Below are 23,758 nucleotides of genomic sequence, written 5' to 3' on the forward strand. Positions count from 1 at the left end.
CAAAATTTCCCTCTATCTAATGAAATGGACGAGAGTATCTTATGTTCATCTTTTATCCTTTGTTGGGCATTGTGTTGATTCCACATGTAAGGTCCAGGCCTTTCTATTTTCCACAATTGGAGCTTATTGACAAGATGCACACTTGTTATTCATGCTGTGCTTGAGGTTTTATTTTGCATTTTAATGTCTTACAGGAATCCAGTGATCAGATGCCAATGAGATGTAAACACATGTGGATTCAGGTTCTCTGCTGAGAGTGAGTGTCCACCTTGTTTGGCAGCCATGGATGTTCAGATTGGAATGAGGATCCAGAAACCTTCCATTTCTTGGCATTTCCCTCACAGCCTTGACTGACCTCCAAGTGTCTCCCTGATGGGAAAGTCCCTTCCTGTCAGGAATCAGGTACTGATGCTGTGGAAGACTAATTTCCTGAATTCTCTGCTTCTCCTCTGTTGCCTGTAAGCATCAGAGCTGCTTGGGTCCTCCCATGGCAAAGCAGATGTTCACCCTCTCCCTTGTAGTGGACAGCTTATTAGTACACTCACATGCCACATGATAGTGTGTCAGTCAATAATGATTCCTATGTATGATGGTGGTCCTACAGGATAGTATTGCCTAGTGATGAACCATCTTAGGTTCTGTAAGTACACTCTGTGAGTAGAGTCATCACCTGGAATGAGTCTACTTCCAGATGGATACACGAAGAGAGGGACGTGGTTGAGTGAGTGGGACAACTAAAGAGGGAAAAGTTCCATGAATGGAGAAGCCACCGAAATTCAGCACAGTTGCAGGGTGCAGATTGCATGCCTGTAATGCCAGCAGCCTGGGAGGTGAGGCAGGAGGATGTGAGTTCAAAGCCATGCTCAGCAAAAGTGAGGTGCTAAGCAGTTCAGTGAGACTCTGTCTCTAAATAAAATTAATGAAATAGGGCTGGGGTGTGGCTCATTGGCCAAGTACCACTGAGTTCAAACTCTGATACCAATAGAAATAATAATAAAAAAAACTTTTTAAAATACCAGATGAAAATATTTTTTAAAAACGGGGTACTGTTGTTGGGCATGGTGGCTTATACCTGTTATCACAGTGGCTTGGGAGGCTGAGGCAGGAGGATCATAATTTCAAGCACAGCCTCAGCAACTTAGTGAGACTGTGTCTAAAAAATATAAAGAAGTGGGTATGGTCAGTGATTGAGCACCCCTGGGTTCAATATGCAGTATCAACAAACAACAACAACTACCAAAAAAGAGGGAGGGAGGGAGGGAGAGAGGGAGGGAGAGAGAGAGAGAGAGAGAGATAGGAGGGGGGGAGGCACTGTATAAAGGCAATTATAATGCTGATCACCTTCATTGAGATGAAATGCTACCATTTGAGGGCACAGGCCTCATTACACTGCCCACCCTTCAGACACCAGGTGCCACCTCTGGGTTTCCCAGGCCACTCACACCAGTCTCAGAACAATCCTCACGTCTAGAAACATATGTTCCAGATCTTAACCTCCACGTGCCTGAGCCAGCACACGCAGTGCCACACCCCATGCACCTGTCAGTCAATTTGGCTGTGGAGTCCAGAGGTCTCTGAGTTTCCAGACATGCAGCGAGGTCTGAGACTTACAAGGTTGGTTGTCTTGGCCAGCCAGAGCCCGCTATGACCTGGTCTTCCCTGCTTTCTTCAAGCTGTTCCTGAGAGTGCTGTCCTCCAACGGGACAAGGAACAGAGAGGCGAGCTGTCACCTGAGATCCTGACAAGAGTCGCCAATCTGCCAGGTGCTGATGCCATCACGGCACTGGCCTTGCATTTTCTTACCTCGTCCTCCCCACCACAAGCAGGTAGGTGCTGTGGCTGTCCCCATTTTACAGACATAAGCGAGGCCAGGAGAGGGGAGGTGGTGTCCAGGGTCACATCTGAGGCCCAGACATTGGCACTGCAGGGCAGGCACACCACCCATCTCTGTTCAGTTCCTTTGCTCTTGGTTCAGATTCAGTGAGTGTTGATCTTATTAATCCACATTGTACAAATTCTCTTATTAGTAACTTAGCAGACATGTAGTTTATTTTACTGGTTGCATATTTCTGAGTCACAATGGTTTGCATTATATTTGCTTATGGCTTGAAATGCTTTTAAGTGGAATATAGAGGCATAGAATAAGAACAATGGTAGAAGCATAAAAAGTGACATGAAAGAAAGGCATTCTCTTTCACTGACTTAGTAAATCTTTAGTGATTAAAATTATATTCCAGGGTCAACCTCACTTGTTTGGGAAAATATTAACTCCCTTTACTTCTTTGTATCATGTTTTACAAAGCAGCTCCTTGGTTTCTATTTCTGACCGTCCCTGTTCCTGGACAGGTGGATTGGCATTTGATTTTGAATGTCATGCACAGAGGGAAGTTAGGCTGGGCTGTGCAGGTGGAGTCTGGCTCAGCAGTTACTTGAGCATCTTCAGGGTCCTCCTGGCAGTTGTTTATAGGGCCTGTGTCAGTCATGGTGTGTGTCAGCATGAAAGGTAAAGAGAAGTCTTTTCTATCTGGCACCTATTCCTTTTTACTTTAATAGCCTTATTGAGAAGTAATTTGCATGCCCTGCAATCCACCCATTTCAAGTGCACAATTCAGGGGTTTGTTGTCATATGTCATAGTTCTGCAACTAACTACAATTGACTTCAGAACAGTTCATCACCTCCAAAAGAAATCCTGTCTGTTCCCATTAGCAGTCACTCCTCACTCCTCCCATTCACCCAGCCCTAAGCATCCCCTCATCTGCACTCTGCCTCCCTAGATTTGCCTAATCTGGGCATCACAGAAGTGTTCTTATGCACTATGTGGCCTTTTGGTCTGGCTTCTTAGCATGTTTCAAGGTTCATCCATGTTACTCAGTACTTCATCCCTTCTTTTTTTTTTTTTGGGTGATGAGGATCAAACCCAGGGCCTTATGCTTACAAGGCAAGACTCTACTGACTGAGCTATCTCCCCAGCCCCTTCATCCCTTCTTATGACTGATTAAGGTTACATTGAAAGAACAGACCACATTTACTTACTCACCAATTGGTGAACATAGAGTTTTTCCTTTGAACTATTACCAATAATGCTGCTATGAACATTTTCACACAGTGTTTGTATAGATGTAGTTTTCATTTTTCTCAGGTATGCATCTGGGAGTGGAGTTGCTGGGTCATGTGGTAACTGTACATTTAACCTCCTAAGTAACAACCAGACTTCTGAGCAGCTGCACCTTTTACTTTCCTACCAGCCGTGTAGAAGTGTTCTGATTTCCATTGTCACCAACACATTATTCTCAGTCTTTGTGATTATAGGTATCCTAGTGAGCAGGAAGTGGTATCTCATGGTTTTGATTTGTATTTCTTTGATGACTAATGGTGTTGACCATCCTTTCTTGTGCTAATAGGCTATTTTTATGTCAGTTTCAGAGAATTAGAAGTATAAACAAGTTTATTTGTCCTTTTATTAATGAGTTAGAGGTATACCAGTTGTGTGCTACCCCCTTTATTTTCCCTTTTGGTTCTGGAGATTCAACTTTTTTTTCAGTGCCAGGGATGGAAACCAGGTTGCCAGGAAAGTATCTGCCATGAGCACGTTCCCAGCCCTCAAGTAGCTCATTTTGTTGGTAAGAAAGTAAATTAATTGAGTCCTTCGAATTATATGTACCCTTTTTTCCCTGTACATCTAACTTCTGCAAAGGAGCAGTTGTAGGGATCTTTGTGATGGTGCTGTTCCTAGACATGAAACCTCAGAAAACTCTATGTGTGTCCAGAGGTCACTGATGAGGTGAACTGTACTTCATTTCATGCCTACTGTTCATCTTTACATGAAAGAGTGATTCCTGGAGTTGATTTGTGGCAGGTTCATCCCCCTGGGCCTCTGATAGTGCCCAGGCCAGAGAAAACTGGCCCAGACCCCTTCCTTACCTCTGCCCTTAGACTGCTGCCTTAGATTGCGCAGTGGTGGGAAAAAAGAGAGAGAGGGAAAATAAGTTGTGAACAGTAAAGGGTGGTTTCCTGTGTGCTAAGGTGCAGGACATTGTATGGCATTTGCTGATCTTTTCCCCAGAATATAATGTGTTGTTTATGTACAGACTCTCCCTAGAAGGAGACTCGGCTACTGGTTTACTTCTAGCAAAGGCATGGCAGACTAGAGGGAGGCTGCGTTCCTTGTTGCTCCATAACTCCGGTTTCAAGGAGAGGATATCTATTTCTTGGTGAGGCAGTTTTTGCTGCTTATCAATCCCCTGCTGATTACCCCATTTGTCTGCTGTGATCACCTGCAGTCTGCCAGCATATTGATGTCTTTATTGAGTGCAGATTGCTCACTGTCAGGCACCTATCATCTGCCATTTGCCTGCCTCTCACCTGTCCATTGCCTGCCTTACACCTATCCATCACCCAACGCATGAGGTTCACCTCCCGATCATCCGACAACAGTCGGCAAACTGATCGCCGACTGCCAGTGGAGCACCAGCTGCCTGCTGTTGCCTGGAACTTCACTGTTACAGTACCTGCAGGTTTGATTACACGTGGCTGCTTTGAGACAACAGCCACGCCCCGTAGGACCCCTGGCCAGACTGACTGAGCCCCATCTCCAGGATTCCTCAGCCCGACCGATCACTCCCTGCCTCTGGGGCCCTCACATTGACTGACTGCTCCCTGCTGCCAGGACACCCAGACCAACTAACTGCGCCCTATAACCGGGACCCCAGACCGACTGCTTGCACCCAGCCTCCAGGATCCAGCAACCACACCAAACACACCGGACTTCCAGGACCCCAGCCTGACCAACCACATCCCGCCTCCAGGACCTCCAGCTGACCACAGCCACACCCTGAGCTGCAGTTCCCCATTTGCCAACACATTTGGAAGCCAGAGCGGCCATCTTGGATAATCCTGGGAGCCTTAGCTCCAATTTTTAGGTGGGGCAAATCCCATCCTGAGACGCCTGCTGGAGGCTTGAAGCTCATTTTCAGGTACCTCTCATGCATCAGGCTACTGAACACTGGGAGATTTCATTACTATATAACTGTTATACTGTAGATTTTCTTTTTTCTCCTTATTGAAAAACTTTAAGTTTTTATTTCTTTACTTTTCTTGCTCTCTTTTCCTTTTGTTTATCTGTTCCCTCAAAGTCTTTTTCTTCCTTTTTTGCATGCTAACGTCCAATTTCTTTTGATTACACTCTCACCCTTTCTGTTATCTAGAACTTCTGTATATTCTTTTCTTATCCCATTAACAGCCACGTTCTAGATTCCTCTGCATCCTCTTTGTCCTCCATTAGAAACTGCAGACCTTATTGCAAATCTGTTTGTTTTACTGAAGATAATATTTGAACTCATTCTGTTTATTATGACAATTTTGTTATTGTCCTCATAGGGGCTGTTTGGTCTAGGATTGTATAGTGTCTGAATTGGGCACTGCTAATATTGATCTCCCCTTAAAGAAAGGGTTTTGGAAACCTATAGGGCCACTATAAACCTATAGGGGGAAATCTGTAATACCCCAGATCTGCACTGCTAGAGGGGAAGATACATGAACAACATGAAAAAACAAGGGAAGAAAATGATCCAAACTAATCTAGATTCTATATTAATAGAATCCAATGACACTATGTTAGAAGAAATGTCAGAAAAGGACTTCAGATTATACATGATTAAGATGATTCACGAAGCAAAGGATGAGATAAGAGAGCAAATGCAGGCAATGAATGATAATACCAATAAGCTGAAAGAGCACCTGCAGGAAGCAAAAAATCAATTCAACAAAGAGATAAGAGATTCTCAAAAAAAAAACAAACGGAAATCCTTGAAATGAAGGAAACAACAAACCAAATAAAAAACTCAATGGAAAGCATCACCAAAAGACTAGACCACTTGGAAGATAGAACCGCAGACAATGAAGACAAAATATTTAATCTTGAAAATAAAGTTGCCCAAACAGAGAAGATGGTGAGAAATCATGAAAAGAACTTCCAAGAACTATGGGACATCATGAAAAGACCAAATTTAAGAATAATTGGGATTGAGGAAGGCACAGAGATTCTTCTAGCAAAGGTAACTGGGGACTAGGGGTTCAGGGGAGGGAGGAAGTCCTAAAATTTAATATATTCTTATCATTACCCTCAGCATTGTTGTGTGGTACTTTAGATGGACCCCAGGGCATTTTTCATGCTAGGCAATTGTTCTACCACTGAGCTCCACCTCAGCCCTCAAAGTGGGTTTTTACCTACTTGACCTATTTGCATTTTTTCACTTTGATTTGCATTACCTGCACTGAATCAGTGATGGTTTTTCCACAGCTTTAATTTCACACCTACTTTTTAAATAATTAACACATTGGTCAATCTTATTCTTGGACCATGTACAACTTCCATTGCCCATTTGTTTCATTGGACACATCTCAATAATTCATCCTTTATTTGAGATTAAAGACAATGTAATTAACTTTGTATTGATATTCCTCTATAAATAAAGTGTCACAAATTGTAGAGGATGTATTTGGAACAAATATAAATCTGTCAACTGTATTCAAAAGAGTGATACTCTTTTTATTGGTTATAAGTATATATGAGCAAGTGTTTGTTGGGAACACCTTTGATAGTATTATAGTCACTTTTTTTATTATTTTGAGTGCTTGTGTGTGTGCCTATGCATTAAGCTTCCAGGAAGGAACCCAGGGGTGCTCTATCACTGAGTCATATGCCCGATGCTTTTATTTTTATTTTGAGATAGGTCTCTCTTAAGATACTGAGACTGGCCTTGAACCTGCACTAACAGGCAAGTGCCACTTTGCCTGGCTCTTTGTAATTTGAGAACCTCCCAAATGAAATCCTGTAGTTGTCACTGTGTGAGAGGTTTAACTGGGGACAGTCCACTCTCATTACTACCATGTTTTGACAGAGAAGGCCCTTGAGAGCTGAGGTCTGCCACTGGCCATGTTTGGCTTTGGTGATGAGATGACTCCTTCTTCTCCTCTGCCTTTGCGCCTCAGGAGCTCTTGCTTTTCTCCAGCCACAGATGATGGCTGCAATAAAGAGAAGCATCCCTAACTCTGTGACACAGGTCTCTTTGTTGCTGTCCTCTTTGTGGTTATGCCTGATGCAGGGCCATAGGTCACTGGAGGAAGACAGTGAGGACGTTGCACCACAGCTGTGCTCCCTGGGAGTGGGGTCATTGTGTCAGGGCACCTACTGCAGGGCCAGGTCCACTCCAGCTTCTTTATCTCCAGAGGAAGGGGAATGTGTCAATGAAGATGCCTTTCCAGGCACGCAGATCTGGGGAAGGAGACTTTCTTCAGTATCTCCCTTCTTTTCTGGAACCTTGATCTGAAGCAGGCCACTTTTATTTTTTGTCTATGTGTGTATTTTATTTTATTTTATTTTTATTTTTATTTTTTTATTATTGTAAACAAATGGGATACATGTTGTTTCTCTGTTTGTACATGGCGTAAAGGCATACCATTTGTGTAATCATAAATTTACATAGGGTAATGTTGTTTGATTCATTCTGTTATTTTTTCCCTTCCCCCCCACCCCTCCCAACCCTCTTTTCTCTCTATACAGTCCTTCCTTCCTCCATTCTTGCCCCCCTCCCTAACCCTAACTCTAACCCTAACACTAACCCCTCCCACCCCCCATTATGTGTCGTCATCCACTTATTAGCTATATCATTCGTCCTTTGGTTTTTTGAGATTGGCTTATCTCACTTAGCATGATATTCTCCAGTTTCATCCATTTGCCTGCAAATGCCATAATTTTGTCATTCTTTATGGCTGAGTAATATTCCATTGTATATATATACCACTGTTTCTTTGTCCATTCATCAATTGAAGGACATCTAGGTTGGTTCCACAATCTGGCTATTGTGAACTGAGCAGCTATGAACATTGATGTGGCTGTATCTCTGTAATATGCTGATTTTAAGTCCTTTGGGTATAGACCAAGGAGTGGGATAGCTGGGTCAAATGGTGGTTCCATTCCAAGTTTTCTAAGGAGTCTCCACACTGCTTTCCAGAGTGGCTGCACTAGTTTGCAGCCCATCAGCAATGTATGAGTGTACCTTTCTCCCCACATCCTCGCCAACACCTGTTGTTGCTTGTATTCTTGATAATCGCCATTCTAATTGGGGTGAGATGGAATCTTAGGGTGGTTTTGATTTGCATTTCTCTTATTCCTAGAGATGTTGAACATTTTTCCATATGTTTGTTGATTGCTTGTAGATCTTCTTCTGTGAAGTGTCTATTCATTTCCTTAGACCATTTGTCGATTGGATTACTTGCATTCTTGGTGTAGAGTTTTTTGAGTTCTTTATAGATTCTGGAGATTAGTGCTCTATCTGAAGTATGATTGGCAAAGATTTTCTCCCACTCTGTAGGCTCTTTCTTCGCATTGCTGATAGTTTCCTTTGCTGAGAGAAAGCTTTTTAGTTTGAATCTATCCCAGTTATTAATTCTTGCTTTTATTTCTTGTGCTATAGGAGTCCTGTTGAGAAAGTCTGGTCCTAAGCCGACATGTTGAAGCTCTGGACCTACTTTTTCTTCTATAAGATGCAAGGTCTCTGGTCTGATTCCGAGATCCTTAATCCATTTTGAGTTTAGTTTCGTGCATGGTGAGATATATGGGTTTAGTTTCATTCTGTTGCATATGGATTTCCAATTCTCCCAGCACCATTTGTTGAAGAGGTTATCTTTTCTCCATTGCATATTTTTGGCCCCTTTGTCTAGTATGAGAAAATTGTATTTATTTGGGTTTGTGTCCGTGTCCTCTATTCTGTACCATTGATCCACCTTTCTATTTTGGTACCAATACCGTGCCGTTTTTGTTACTATTGCTTTGTAGTAGAGTTGAAGATCTGGTATTGCGATACCCCCTGCTTCACTCTTTCTGCCAAGGATTGCTTTAGCTATTCTGGGTTTTTTATTCTTCCAGATGAATTTCATAATTTCTTGCTCTATTTCTGCAAGGTACATCATTGGGATTTTAATTGGAATTGCACTGAATCTGTATAGAACTTTTAGTAGTATGGCCATTTTGACAATATTAATTCTGCCTATCCAAGAACATGGGAGATCTTTCCATCTTCTAAGGTTTTCTTTAATTTCTTTCTTTAGTGTTCTGTAGTTCTCATTGTAGAGGTCTTTAACCTCTTTTGTGAGATTGATTCCCAAGTATTTTATTTTTTTTCGCGCTATCGTGAATGGGGTAGTTTTCCTGATTTCTCTTTCTGAAGATTCATCGCTTATGTATAAAAATGCCTTAGATTTATGTTCATTGATCTTATATCCCGCTATTTTACTGAATTCACTTATGAGATCTAAAAGTTTTCTGGTGGAATTTCCTGGTTCCTCTAAGTATACCATCATATCATCAGCAAATAGGGATAGTTTGAGTTCTTCTTTTCCTATTCGTATCCCTTTAATTTCTTTGGTCTGTCTAATTGTTCTGGCTAGAGTTTCAAGGACAATATTGAAAAGAAGTGGTGAAAGAGGGCATCCCTGCCTTGTTCCAGTTTTTAGGGGGAATGCTTTCAGTTTTTCACCATTTAGAATGATATTAGCCATGGGCTTAGCATATATGGCCTTTACAATGTTAAGGAATGTTCCCACTATCCCTATTTTTTCTAGTGTTTTGAGCATGAAGGGATGCTGTATTTTATCAAATGCTTTCTCTGCATCTATCGAAGTAATCATGTGATTCTTGACTTTAAGTCTGTTGATATGGTGAATGACATTTATTGATTTCCTGATGTTGAACCAACCTTGCATCCCTGGGATGAAGCCCACTTGATCATGGTGCACTATCTTTTTAATATGTTTTTGTATGCGATTTGCTAAAATTTTGTTGAGAATTTTTGCGTCGATGTTCATTAAGGATATTGGTCTGAAATTTCCTTTCCTCGATGTGTCTCTGTCTGGTTTAGGTATCAGGGTAATATTGGCTTCATAGAATGAGTTTGGGAGGGTTCCCTCCTCTTCTATTTTCTGGAATACTTTGAGAAGTATTGGAATGAGCTCTTCTTTAAAGGTTTTGTAGAACTCGGCTGAGAACCCATCTGGTCCTGGACTTTTCTTTGTTGGTAGGCTTTTGATGACTTCTTCTATTTCATTACTTGAAATTGGTCTATTTAAATTGTGTATGTCCTCCTGGTTCAGTTTAGGCAATTCATATGTCTCTAGAAACCTGTTGATGTCTTCGAAATTTTCTATTTTGTTGGAGTATAGCTTTTCAAAATAGCTTCTAATTATGTTTTGTATTTCAGTCGTGTCTGTTGTGATATATCCTTGTTCATTCCGAATTTTAGTGATTTGGGTTTTCTCTCGTCTTCTCTTTGTTAGTGTGGCTAATGGTTTATCAATTTTGTTTATTTTTTCGAAGAACCAACTATTTATTTTGTCAATTTTTTGTATTGTTTCTTTTGTTTCAATTTCATTGATTTCAGCTCTGAGTTTCACTATTTCCTGTCTTCTACTACTTTTGGTGTTGGTCTGTTCTTCTTTTTCTAGGGCTTTGAGCTGTAGTGTTAGGTTGTTTATTTGTTGAGTTTTACTTCTTTTATTAAATGCGCTCCATGAAATAAATTTTCCTCTAAGTACTGCTTCATAGTGTCCCAGAGATTTTGATATGATGTTTCTTTGTTCTCATTGACCTCTAAGAATTTTTTAATTTCCTTCCTAATATCTTCTGTTATCCATTCATCATATAATAGCATATTGTTTAATCTCCAGGTGTTGGAGTAGTTTCTGTTTTTTACTCTTTCATTTATTTCTAACTTCAATCCATTATGATCTGATAGAATACAAGGTAGTGTCTCTATCTTCTTGTATTTGCTGACATTAGCTTTGTGGCATAATATATGGTCGATTTTAGAGAAGGATCCATGTACTGCTGTGAAGAAAGTGTATTCGCTCTTGGTTGGATGGTATATTCTATAAATGTCTGTTAAGTCTAAATTATTGATTGTGTTATTGAGATCTATGGTTTCTTTGTTCAATTTTTCTTTGGAAGATCTGTCCAGTGGTGAGAGAGGCGTGTTAAAATCACCTAGTATTATTGTGTTATGGTCTATTTGGTTTCTAAAATTGAGAAGGATTTGTTTAACATACATGGATGAGCCACTGTTTGGGGCATTGATGTTTATGATTGTTATATCTTGCTGGTTTATACTTCCCTTAAGCAGTATGAAATGTCCTTCTTTATCCCTTCTGACTAACATTGGCTTGAAGTCCACATTATCTGAAATGAGGATGGATACTCCAGCTTTTTTGCTGAGTCCATGTGCATGGTATGTTTTTCCCCATCCTTTCACCTTTAGTCTATGGGTATCTCTTTCTATGAGGTGAGTCTCTTGCAGGCAACATATTGTTGGATCTTTCTTTTTAATCCAATCTGCCAGTCTATGTCTTTTGATTGATGAATTCAGGCCATTAACATTCAGGGTTATTATTGAGATATAATTTGTAATCCCGGTCATTTGGTTCATAGTTAAAATTTTATTTATTTATTTATTTATTTATTGACACATCTTGGTTCCTCCTTTATTTGACAGTTCCTTTATGATAATTCCTCCCTTTGCTGATTTGCTTCTTTGTTTTTTATCTCTTCCTCATGAAATATTTTGCTGAGAATGTTCTGTAATGCTGGCTTTCTTTTTGTAAATTCTTTTAGCTTTTGTTTATCATGGAGTGATTTTATTTCATCGTCAAATTTGAAGGTAAGTTTTGCTGGGTATAAGATTCTTGGTTGGCATCCATTTTCTTTCAGAGCTTGAAAAATGTTGTTCCAGGCCCTTCTAGCTTTTAGGGTCTGGATTGAAAAATCTGCTGATATCCGTATTGGTTTCCCCCTGAATGTAATTTGGTTCTTTTCTCTCACAGCCTTTAAAATTCTGTCTTTATTTTGTATGTTAGGTATTTTCATTATAATGTGCCTTGGTGTGGGTCTGTTGTAATTTTGTGTATTTGGAGTCCTATAAGCCTCTTGGACTTGATTTTCCATTTCATTCTTCAGATTTGGGAAATTTTCTGATATTATTTCATTGAATAGATTGTTCATTCCTTTGGTTTGTTTCTCTAAGCCTTCCTCAATCCCAATAATTCTCAAATTTGGCCTTTTCATGATATCCCATAGTTCTTGCAGATTCTGTTCATGATTTCTTACCATCTTCTCTGTTTGTTCAACTTTGTTTTCGAGGTTAAATATTTTGTCTTCAATATCTGAAGTTCTGTCTTCCAGGTGTTCTATCCTATTGATTATGCTTTCAATGGAGTTCTTAATTTGGTTTATTGTTTCCTTCATTTCAAGGATTTCTGTTTGGTTTTTTTTCAATATCTCTAACTCTTTATTGAAATGATCTTTTGCTTCCTGAATTTGCTGTGTTAACTGTCGATTGGTGTGATCATTCAATGCCTGCATTTGCTCTTTCATCTCATCGTTTGCTTCCCTAATCATTTTAATTATGTACATCCTGAACTCCCTTTCTGTCATTTCTTCTGCCATGCTGTCATTGGATTTTATTGATGTAACATCTAGATTTGTTTGGGGCATTTTCTTCCCTTGTTTTCTCATATTGTTCAGGAATCAGTGGGTCTTTAAGATATTGCGATTTCCTCTATCGACTTATAATGTCCCTGAAGATTGCTAGTATATCTCCTCTTATCCTTCAGTAGCCTGAAGTCTTGGAGGAAGTTGATAATGCGGAGCTCCACGAAGAAGCTGCCTCTTTAGGGGTGGTGACCCTCAGGTGGGGTATATTCCCTGCTAGTGGGCAGAGGTGCCTCCACTTGTTGACCAATGTTCATCCAACGGGGAACTAGGTTGCGAGCTGAGGCAAGTCCTGTTTGTGCCTGTGTCTCTGGTTTTACCATCCCTGTGGGAAAACCTCACCCGGCAGGGAAGACTCACTTGGTGGGGACGTCTCGCTGGTCAGTTCCCCTCCTAGAGGTTCCCCTCAATCTACAACTACCGCCTGGGCTGGGCTGTCTTCCTCTGCAACGTTCCCAGGGGCCCGAACCTACCTCCTGGGCCTGGGAGCCTCACCCTTCGCAGGCGAGTCTCCTTAGGTTGCCTCTCCCAGAGAATCTGCCCGCAGTCCTGGAAACTTTGCTCCGCCTCTAGGCATGTCTCTGTGGGGCTCTTCCAGCAAGAAGCCACCTAGCTCCTGGGACCCTGCTCTGCACCTAATCGCCTGGCTATGCAGCCCCTCCTCTGAGCCGCCACCTGGAGCCCCGTACAATAGCTCCGATACCCAGAGACCCGCCACACACCTCGTCCTCCGGACAGTGGCCTGGTTTCCGATGCAGTCACTAGGAGTCCAAGCAACTCACTTTGCGTCTCCTCCTCCCGCCAACCGCCCGTAGCCCTAGGCAGTCACTCCAAGTCCAAGTGACCCGCCCTGTTCCTCCTCCTCCTCCTCGGGGTAGCCCCCCCGGTGTTCAGGAGCGGTGGCTCCGAGACCAAGTGACCCACCACGCTCCTCCTCCAGGCAGGCCACCGGTGTTCAGGAGCGGTTGCTTTTAGTCCAATCAACTCACCACTCGCCTCCTCCTCTGGCAACCACCTGTGGCTCTGATGCAGTCACTCCTAGACCAAGCGACCCGCCACACTTCTCCTCTTCCTCTGGGCAACCCCCCGGTGTTCAGAAGCGGTCGTTCTGAGTCCAAACAGCTTGGCATGCAGCTCCTCCTCAGGCAGCCGCCTGGAGCCCCAGTGGTTGCTCTGAGTCCAAGCGCTGTGCTGAGCCGCCGCCTCTACGATGATCCCAGTTGTCCGTGTTTACCGCTCCAGCGGGGGGAGGGGCGTCTCGCCGGCAACTCTACTTCACAAAGTTCCCTGCGTTCTGGGGCTACCGCCCCATCTGGGATGCCTCCCCAATAGGAGAGACTCACCCGGCGGCTTTGAGTTCGTCCCAAGTATCTCACTATCTCCTCTTTTGAATCTTGCGTCCTGGAGCAACGTGAAATGCAGCCGCCCTCTAGTTTGCCATCTTGAAAAAAAACCTGTGTATTTTATTAATGCAGCATCTGTAGCAGTCGTCACTGTGGGTGTTTCAAGCCCAGGTGCTTCAGATGGTGTTAGGATGGACGGTGTTAGTACATGTTCTTGTTGAGGGTCCCGGCTTTCCAGGAGGCAGTGTGGGGGTACTGGTTTCTGTTTCTCTTGGAGGACAGGCTATGTCGGATATTTTTACAGATCTGCACCATTTCTCTGTCCCAGAGAGAGAGAGAGAGAGAGAGAGAGAATTACTACAATTAATTCCTTTTTAATACTCATATTTGAGCCAAAAATAAGGCTACAGATTGCCTAATATTTTACAACGAGACACTAGGGAACTATTTCTAACAGAGGATAATGCTTGGAATTTAAAGACTCTCATTCTTTACCATGTCATTCTTTATATCATAGATTTTTTTCTCTGCTTTTGATTTTGTTTTAATCATATAGCATTTTTATTTAACTTATATTAGTAAGTAAAAGGAAGTTTTTTTCCAAATGGAGAGTTGTGTTATCCATCATATTTAAGCACCCAGACCTCACCAGTCTGACTGTGTCTTGGGAGGAACCAGGGAAGGTGAATCTGTGGGTGTCGAGGGGACACTGGTGAGGCAGCATGAGGCCCAGCACACACAGTGTGTCACCCAACTTGTTATTGAAGAAGGACAGGATGCCATCTGGGGAGATAGGGCTGAGGATCAGGTGTGGCTGAGACCCATCTGCAGCACCAGCTCAGGGCATGTGAACTCAGCCCTCTCCTGCCAGGAACCAGCACACCCCAAAGCCAGTTGTGAGCTAGCAACATCTGGTGTGAGGCTGAGAACTCAAAACAGCCACATGACATGGTCTGAGGGCTGTGACTGAGCCTATGAGTCAGGGTAGTGTGCACCCCTGGGACAATAACTTCTCAGTTTTCTGTTTCTTCTAGGGTCATCAGAGCTGATATGGTCAGCAGAACTGAGACCTGTCCATAGCTAAGCAGGGACACTGACAAGGCTGCTGGGCTAAAAAAATGGGTGTTGGGAAAGTGCCATCATAGCCTCTGGAAGGTAGGCAACTGAAACAGCTCCAAAATGTTCCAAGGTCCTGTGAACATAGCACCTCATGTAGGGAAGAGACTCTGCATGGGCAATTGCAGAAGTTGAGATGAGGAGATTATTCTGCATTATCCAGAGGGTAGAGTGAAAGATTTGAGCTGATTGCCATCTTGGAGAAGAGAGGAAGGATCCACAAGCCAGTGAGTGCAGGGTCCCTCAAAAGATGGAGAAGGCAGGAGAGATATTCTCTGCAGAAGCTGCAGGAAGAACACAGCCAACCCACATCTCATCCCCTCAGCCCAGGGAGATTCCTGTCCCACAGAACTATAGGACCAGATGTCTGGTCACCCATTACAGCTGGGATAACATTGAAACTTCCCCAGAGTGTGGGCATGGACAAAGCTGAGGAAACCAGGACACAGCCAGTGTGGAGCCCAAGTGAGAGAGAAAGAGTGGCCAGGAAAGCCAGGAGGGGTCTCACTGTGACCGATGGATGGGATGGTGCTCAGAGTGACCAAACAGGAAGGCGGAAACATGGAAGGCGTCTGCCACCAGGGGACAGCACCCTGCTCCTGACCTAGGGAGTTAAGCCAACCCTCCCCTCAGCAGATACAAAGAAGCTGAGTGAGATGAAAGTGACTATGGGAGACATCCAGAGGGGGAGCTGCCTGCAGTGCAACAAGCAGGGGCCCCGCTGATCCTGCTGTGACCACTGATGACTGTGCCAGACACACTCCTGCAGACTCAGATGATACACTAATGAGGAAGGACGCCCTGTCTCAACTGTACCCCAGTAAACTTTACATTCATGAGACCTACTGAGCAAACAGGCACAGGGGAGGACTAGGGACCCTGAATGTCACCCTAAAGTGCCACACTCGGAGGGATGAAGGCTGCACCTCTGAGGGTCCTAGAACTGCCCAGAGAAATGTCACATCTGTCACAGAAGGGTTTGGCGAAGGGAAAAGAAATTCCAGTCTGCAGAAAACTATCATCCAAGGGCATAGATACTGTAAAGACTGAGCTAAGCTGGTGTGGTGGCACACTCCTGTAGTCCCACCTGCTTGGGAAGCTGAGGAAGGAGGATCAGAAGTTCTAGCCCAGCCAGGGCAATTTATCAGACCCTGTCTCAATATTAAAAATGAAAATGCTGAGGATGTAGCTCAGTAGTAGAGCAACTCTGGATACAATTCCCAAAACACACACACAAAAAAGGACAGAAATCGCTGTCACATGTGAAACTCAGAAGAGAATTCTGCAGAAAATTCTCCACTGGCAAGGGTGAAGAGCATGTTTCTCTGCTGCAAAAAGTCAGCCTGACTGAGCCAGGGTGTAGGCTCATGCTGTGGAGAGGGGCTTGGTAGGGCAGGGAGGGATCCTGGAGGATGGGAGATGACCAGATGGCATCCTAGGAGGACTGATGGACACAGAATAAGAATGGAGGCTGTGGGGTTGGTCGCAAGATAGCCAGACCAACTGCCTCGGCCTTACCAGGGAGTGTGACGAACGCAGGTCCCAGGCCCACCTAGACGTCCTGTCCAGCAAGATGCTGTGTGTCCACAGGTCAGGGAGGGGCACTCCTGAAGCTATCACAGGATAAATGAAGAGGGGCTGACCCCAGAGGATTCGAGTCAGAGCCTCAGGTGTGAGGTGATGTGGAGCAGGATCCGTGATGCCTGCAGTACTTTGGTCCTGAGCAGCAAGGAGGGGCTGTGGGACTGCAGGGGTGCTAACCAGCCTGCTGGTGGGTGGGCCTTGAAATGCTGAAAGCACACTGGCCAGCTCACTGCTGATCCTCCTCATTACCTGGCTAAGTCATTTTTGTGTTCCTCGCATGGCCACGTGTCCCTGAATGTCTGGCAAATGAAGAGCCCTGGAGGACAGCAGCCATGCTGGAGGTCCCCACATCCTGCCCACCCCCATATCCAATCCAGTGTCTTGCAGTAGAGCATCAGGGTAGGTGACCCTGCACTCAATTTCTGCCTCTACCAGTGCCCAGCTCTGACACCTGGGCAGGCCAAGTGACTTCTCCCAGCCTCCATTCCTCATCTGTGAATGGATTGATACTAACCTCACCATTCCACAGAGAAAGTGATCTTTGAGAAGCTCACTGCCCAGGAGGACATCATTAGCCTTCCTTTCTAGGATCAGTTCACAGATGACTGACCAGACAGTGACTCCTCTAAGAATGCTGTGTGTCCACATTCATCTTCCTGTGTCATTAGGGGACGCCTCTTAGCCCACCCTCAGCCTCCACCTAAGTCCTTCTATCCTGCCAGATCATTTCTGCACAAGACTCACTTCTTACATAGAGCCCAGAGCTGAAGGTGAAGCTGTGCCCTAGCAGCCAGGGGTGCCAATGAGGAGGGTGCTGTCCACTTCTCTCTGCCACCTACAAACCCATCATCTTGGCCATGGTCATAGCTCAGAAAGAAAATACTTCAAAACAGAACCTAGCTATGATCTGGGTTCTCCCCTGTTAATTATTTTAGCAACAGCAGCTGTTCTGTACCAAGGTCTACCACTCCCTGCTGCTCTGCCTGTGTCACTCAAGCCACATGATCTAGCAGAGGTACAGGTGCCACTGCATACTAGTCCCAGAACAAAAGAGCAGTGTCCAGGGTGGGCTTGAGTGCACCAGGGCCCAGCCACATTGCCAACCATCTAGTGCTGCCCCTAGCCAAGTGCAGGCAGATGTCCCAGAGACTGTGCACCCACACAGACCACAGGTCTCCACGACCTCCCATGTCAGCATGGGCCTGAGGCAGAGAGAGGCAACACTGAGGCAAGCCAGAACATGCCATCCTGTCACCCACTGCAGCCTGTCCCTGGCCCAGTACAGGTACCCTCTCACACAGTGCTGCAGCTCTGAACACCTGAGCATGCAGGATCTGCTAACTTCAACCTCCTGGGAAGCTGGGATTGAAGTCAGCATGAGAAAATAGAAGTAGGGCAGACTGAATGGAAGTTCGGCCTCAAGGTTTAACTGATAGCCTTAGTACGTTACCAAAACTGATTTGCATAAATTTGACCCCGTGGTGTTGACCAAGTGCTGCTGAAGCCCCTAGACTAGCACACTCAAGCAGCAACCCTACCGGATCTCTTCTTGGCCTGTGAGAATTCTGGTGGGGAGTGCTGCTGAGCCCCTTCCCTTCTGAAACTTGCCTCTCTAGTTCTCTGCACTGTGACATCTATTTGCCATGTCTCCTTAGATACTCTGTTTTTCTGCTCAGGACACTGCTGACGCCATGTCCCCCCTTGCTGTATAAATTGGACACTCCCTATCTGGCCAGGGAACTGGGTTCTCTCTGGGTTCCTGGCTTCTGTCTCAGGTATCTTAATTCCTAATGACTGACATTCCATATATTTGGCTCTTCTTTTAAATTTGTTGCAGCTGGGACAGTCAATTGGACTCTTGAATCCATGTTGGACAAAGTCCACCACTGACACTCATTCACTCATTCTGGGTTTCCTAAGCATTTCACTAGTTGCATAGGTGACAGAGGGGAAAAACTCTTAGAGGTCCAGAGACCTTGACTCACCATAAGACAAAGGAAGTTGAGAAGAGCAGACTCAGCAAGGTGTGGAGATCCTGACAGGGAAGAGGTGGGTGGGCTTTCCTTGGAAGCACCCTATTCACGTGGACACCAAGGTTAGGACACAAATTGGGAGCGGCTCAAAAAAGAGACACATGGCATGAGGTCTGGGAGGGACTCAATGAAAGCATTTGTGTCCTCAGGATGCTTCATCTTTCCAGGACTTGATGTGCATCAGAACCTCACCAACCAGGGAATCTCACCTTGGCTTCAGTGTCCTGAAATTGTATTGGAATTCATTAGGGAGGCATGATTGTTTCAGTTGTCTTGCTGTGGATCCCATCTCTAGCCTTCCTCTACATCCTGGAGCACTGGCTGATATGTAGCTCAAAGTTTCACACACACACACACCCCCGCAATGGGTGGTGACATTTCCAATGTGGCTGGCTGTCCCCAGCTCTACCTTGTAATGCAGATAGCAAAACCATCAAAGCCAAGGAGTCACAGGGAGCAGAACAGTCATGTTAGACAACTGGTTGAGGCTGAATATGTGCCTCCCAAGGCTTCAAGTACCCAAAGCTTGGTTAGCAGTGTGGCAGCATTGAGGCGGTAGAACCTTTAATATGTGGGACCAAATTGAAGGTAAAATAGATCATGGGGACATTTTCCTCAGAGGTATTATTGTTGGTCTCACACACTGAGTTATGAGAACAGGTTGTTATTTAGGGTATCTGCCCCATGTGTTTGGCCCCTTTTGCACTTGTCCTATTCCCTTAATACCTCTGCACCACAGTGGGATGAATCTGCAGAGTGGGGGGCCTGCCACTGTTCCAGCTCTGTGCTCTTGCACTTCAGGACTATGAGCTCAGTGTTCTTCTTTATGGAGACTAGGGTACACCTCAGTAGTACAAAACTTGCTAGCAGTCATGTAACCCTGATTCAAACCCTGGCCCTTCAACAGTAAGTAAATAATACTGAATAAAATATCAAACCTCATGTATTTCATTATTACACAACATAATGAACTAAGACAGAGCTCCAGGAAATGGACAGCCATCAGAAGCAGGATGAAGGTGATCACTGAAAAACAGCATGAAGTATAGGCTCTGTAGACACTGAAATATCTAGAAAATGAAGAGGATAAATGGTCTAATGAGGACAGCTTGGAAGCAGATCTTCTTTCTGAGACACATAGGAGTCAAGGTACTGAAGGAGCTCTGACTATTCACAGAATGGCAGACATAGGCCGAAGAGGGTATGAGCACCTGAAAGAATAGCCTAGTGAAAAAGTGTAACCCAGGAAACCAATAGTGTATGTGAAGCATCTGTGAGTCACAGAACAGGCAAGAACGTCAGGTGGCCAGCCTACACAAGTCAGGTGGGAAATCCCGGAGCAGAAGCCTGTGGTTATTTATATGCCCAGAGGTAGAGAGAAGCCTGCAGTGAATCCAGCTGAAGATATGGGAGGGTCACTGAGAAGGGGAAGCCCACACGACTCCCAGGATGAGGAGAGTGGACCAGCTGAGAAGGTGAGAGGGGCTGGAGGCCACGGAAAGCTGAGAAGGGACAAATCAAGGGAGTCGCTTAGGAAATGCATTGTGATGACAGAAGCACTGTCACTCTCAAGAGGGGACGTCAGGCGCAATCAGGACAAGAATATGGCAGAGTGGGAGCATCCAGGCTTCTGGAACCAAAGAACATGCAGAGCTGCATGTGGCGGCTGAGCAGAGCTGAGGGGTGACAGCAGCGAAGCTGTAATTGCAGGTCAGAGGAGCAGCTGGCTTGCTTAGGGAAGAAGGGGGAGAATCCAAAAGTGTTCAGAGTGATTACAGCAGAACAGCAGGAGGGCAGAGGAATCAGGGTTTGATGTGATGATAACTTACACAGAGTGGATCAGATGAGAACATTGAAATGACAGCATAGAATAATAGGCAACCACAAGTTGGAGGAAAAAATGACGCTACAGGACATCAGAAGACAACTATGTACACAGTTGTGACTTTAACCAACGAGCCTTTACTGAGGGAAGCAGGAAGGAGGAAAGGGAGTCTGGGATCATTTAAGAGGAAGGATGAAAACAAGTAGAAGCAGCTTTATCACGACAAAATGTTTAGAGATCCAGAAAGATGCAATGGGAGTGACACAAGAGAGTCCAGCAGGCCACCCAACGACACCTGTCACCTCAGCTAATCCCATACCCTCAGTATCTCTCCTATGATTACTCACATTCTTTCCTTTCATGTAACTTTTGCCTAAACTAGTCATATGGCACCTGAACTACAAAGCTGAAAAAATAAAATAGTGTGGTAGAACCAAAAGGGAGAAGAGGGAATGAATAAGAGAGAACTTACCAGCCACTGCTACCTGCCAAGCTCTGCATAAACATTCAGAATCGGGCTGGGGAGATAGCTCAGTTGGTAGAGTGCTTGCCATACAAGCATAAGGCTCTGGGTTTGATCCCCAGCACTGCAAAAAAAAAAAAAACTTCAAAATCAGGAAATGTAATATTTGTCTTGTTTTCAAATCAACTTGTCACCTTTGATCTTTATAATCATAGCATTCATTTTATGTGAATATTTTGATAATTCGGGGTAAATTTAATGGACCAACATATGCAATGGGAATTAATTATCACCAAAATAATGACAGATATTGCTGTTACTTTTTCCAAAAGGACAAATCTGGCCCCTACCTCTAGGAATCCAACATTCTGCTATAGATTAGACCAGTCTTTCCCAAAGTTTTATGAAATTAGAATTATACTATGCTCTCCAGGCTGTGGAATTTTCAGTCAATGTGAGTGCTTGGTAGGAATTTTTTGCTTTTATTTCCAAATACAGATTCAAAGAAACTTGTGAAGTTGGCACAAAACAAGTTCAATGTACCACTCATCCAATATCCACCTCTGCTGACACACCACAAGACTCTAGGATGATATTTACATTCGGGAAATGTCCTCTGTGCCAGGAGTCTACAGGTCTCTACCATTTTACCCCATGTGTAGATTTTTGTAACCTTCACTGAATCAAGAGGCAATCCGAGAAAAGACCAGGTGAAAGAAATGCATTCTGGACATTCCCTTAAAGACTCCCTTGAACTAAGGAGAAACTGCTCTGGAGGGTGGGAGGGCTGTGGGCAGCCAATGCTCACAGCCTGTCTCCTCTGAGCTGTCAGGGAAGGCAGGCATGTTTCACAGACTCTTGGGAAATTGAGTCCCAGTACTGGGTCCTGCATAGATTTCCAATGAGCTTTGCATGTGGACTTCCAGACTTCCTGTGTGGCCAGGAATTAGGTCTTGTAATGGGATAGGAAGGCTAACTTCGTAGGCCCAGAAAAACACATCTCCCGTGGGCCCAGCCATCAGAGATCGGTGTCTTTCTGCCCACCATTGCCCAGGGCAGGCCCTCCCTCAAGAGGGCTTTGCTGGTCAGGAAATTCTGAAGGGCACCTCTGGCACAGTGATCAGGAAGACAGAACCAGTCTGGAGACCTGACGAAGCCTGGTGCCACCCAACACTGTGTGGTCGACGTCATGATGTCCCAACCCTGTCCAAACCCCCTTTCTTTTTCTTCTTCCCTGGACACACAGCTGTCTCCTGCACTCTATGGTAAGGACCCAGAGGGCAGCACATGAGCCAGCTGTGTTGCTCTACTCATCCCACTCCTACAAATGCTTTGTGAAATTCCAGTAAAACTCAGGAGGCTGACACCAAGGTGGGCTTCCCTGGTTGGTCCTGTACATCCATGTCCTCTGAAGATGTTGCATCCTGACAGCTTTCATTGGGACATTCCTAGACCTTCAGCCATGTTCCTCCTCTTTTAGGCCGATTTTGACAAAACTTTCATTATAGGATTTATGGTCTCCTAACCTCAGTGACAAGTTATAAAGAATTATACAACATGATAATAGGAATCCCCAAATTTGAAGCCAGTGGTGAGAAGTGGGAGTGCCCTGGGAAACGTGGAGTTTACAGCCGATGTCTGAAAATAGGGCAGTGCAGAGGAGGCCTGTGGCCTCAACCTGTAGCCTGGGACCTCCATGCAGTTGATCAGCATCAGAATTGCATTGCACAGTGCCCAAATTAATGACTTCCCCTTAATGACTTCTGCCTTCATGAAACTTTGACCTCTTCAGTTGCTCCACTCACCCAACCACCATCCCTCTTCTAAGCCTTCCACCCAACCTTAAGCCCATTCCATGCTGGTCCTTTCTAGCACCTTCACCTCCTCTCCACTTGCCTCTCTAACCACATATCGCATCTCATCACTGGCTGTTCCACCTCTCTTAGCTTTGTCTTACATCTGACTAATAATTTGACTCAACTGTTCCATTCCACTAGTGCCCCCCTATTCGCTGCTGCTCCCTTGTCCCAAGATGCTTGTCTGCAGTCACTCAGTGCCCACACTATTAGCTCCTCCTCTCTGTGCCTGTCTGTTTACCAGCTTCAGCTCTTCCTCTCACCTAATCCTTCTCACAACCTGCTCTAGTACCTTCATGTCCCTTCATGATTTTCTGTTTCAATGAGACCCTTTGGATTTCCTTCTGTTATATAAAATTAGAAACAGAGTTGTGGAAAAGACTGCCATTGTGACTCAAGTAGCAAAGTCTGCCATTCCATGTGTGTCCCCATCCTTGGACCATCACCAGGAAGGCATCTCTTGTTGAGAAGCCTCTCCTGGATTTTGGATTTTCAATTGTTGTACACCTCCCCCAAATTTTCTTTCACTCTTCCTGTGTCGTGTCTCTCAATATCCTCCCTGTGTTTCCTACTTCCAGTCTCTAGTTTCAGTTCTACAAACTTCTCTGTTGTTTTCCTAAATGAAAAATAATTAATTGAAGAGTTTTCCCTCCACAGGTAAGAAATTTGGTCAGTTAACAACAGTCTGTTAAACTGCAGCATGATTTGACAGAATACAACCAAAAAGGACATGATCACATGCATCATTAAGGTAAGAAGATTTTCAACTTTATTCACTTTTCCCACAAATGTGCTGTGCTGTGCTCTTCAAAAGCACACAGCACCCATGCTATCTTACAATAAATACTTCAAAGTGACAGAAAATCAAGACAAGGCAAGTTAAATGACAGCTACTCCATATTCACAATAATGATTGAACATCAAATAAAAAACTAATAAGGAAGAGCAGTTTACAAAACAACATATATCTCGATTAAACTATTTAACATAAATATAATT

The 23,758-nt window shown here is 44.3% G+C and overlaps 1 long non-coding RNA gene across 1 annotated transcript; it reads left to right on the plus strand.

Moving 5' to 3' along the window:
* Window positions 1–210: 210 nt before the first annotated feature.
* LOC124970501 (uncharacterized) lies at window positions 211–23,511 on the plus strand. The gene is made up of 3 exons (XR_007106139.1): window positions 211–402; window positions 1,674–1,826; window positions 23,417–23,511. It is a non-coding gene; the product is annotated as an uncharacterized LOC124970501 (long non-coding RNA).
* The last annotated feature ends 247 nt before the right edge of the window (window positions 23,512–23,758 follow it).

The sequence above is a fragment of the Sciurus carolinensis genome, chromosome 18 (assembly GCF_902686445.1).
Source record: "Sciurus carolinensis chromosome 18, mSciCar1.2, whole genome shotgun sequence".
Classification (NCBI taxonomy): Eukaryota; Metazoa; Chordata; class Mammalia; order Rodentia; family Sciuridae; genus Sciurus; species Sciurus carolinensis.